This window comes from Lipotes vexillifer, unplaced genomic scaffold (assembly GCF_000442215.2).
Source record: "Lipotes vexillifer unplaced genomic scaffold, Lipotes_vexillifer_v1.1 scaffold518, whole genome shotgun sequence".
In the NCBI taxonomy this organism is placed as follows: domain Eukaryota; kingdom Metazoa; phylum Chordata; class Mammalia; order Artiodactyla; family Lipotidae; genus Lipotes; species Lipotes vexillifer.
Genome location: NW_006780945.1, coordinates 686,638 through 687,590, shown reverse-complemented (window position 1 = coordinate 687,590; position 953 = coordinate 686,638).

The following is a 953-nucleotide window of genomic DNA, read 5'->3' as shown; positions in this document are numbered from 1 at the left end:
TTTTTTTAAACTTTATTTTTAAAAATTTTTTTATTGTAAATAACTTTCCATGAAAAAGGTTAAATTGCCCAATGGGGCAGGAGGGTGGATGTGGAATGCAGCCCAGGGGGCTTAGGGTGGAGCAAGATACTCCCCTGCAGGAGTGCAAGCAAGGGCACAGGGGCCATCCCCGCTTCCTGGTCCCAGTAGTTCTAGCAAGCACTGCGTCCCTCCCAGTTAAGCCTCAGCTATAGCTACACTCACTACATTAGTCTGTCTGTCCCCTTTCCCTCTGCAGCTTGGCTGCCCCAGCCCCTAACCCCCAGAACCCCAACTCCCCGCTGCTCTCGGCCTCACGTTGGGCTCAAAGATTAGGGATATATACCCTCTGCCCCACCTCTAGGGATGAAGCCAGAAGACCCCAGAGGCCTTAGAAAATCTCCTGGCTCCACCCGGCACCCCGGCCTCGTTTCTGTCTCCTCTCTCTTCCCCACTCCCCCCAACTGCGCCTCACATACTGCCGGCCCCAGCCCCAGGGACGCTCTGCCGGGAGAGGCCTCTAGGGCATTAATTTGCAGTCACCTAATCAGCATTTGTTGTACCTGGGAACTTTCTCTGGATAGAGACCTGGGGAGGAGGGCGGGAGAGAGAGAAGCTTCCATGCTAAGATGCTCTGGGGTGGGCCCTGTACTGATGATTTCAGCTTGGCCAGGGCCCCTCCAAGCCACAGCTCTCATAGCGCAGGGCCCTTAGCTTGTTCCTGGGGCAGGGAAGAAGCGGATCAATGAAACACTGAGTGTATCGGGGGCTGGGCAGCAGAGGCAGCAATTTTGGTCCTGGGCCCCAATTCTCAGTCTGCTGGACTAGAATCTGAGGATGGCCTGGGATGGGGGCCGTGTGGCCTCGTTGGGTGACCTGGCCCAGCCCCTGCCTGGGCGGTAGGGTGTCCATGGGCCTGCACTGGCTGGCGGGGG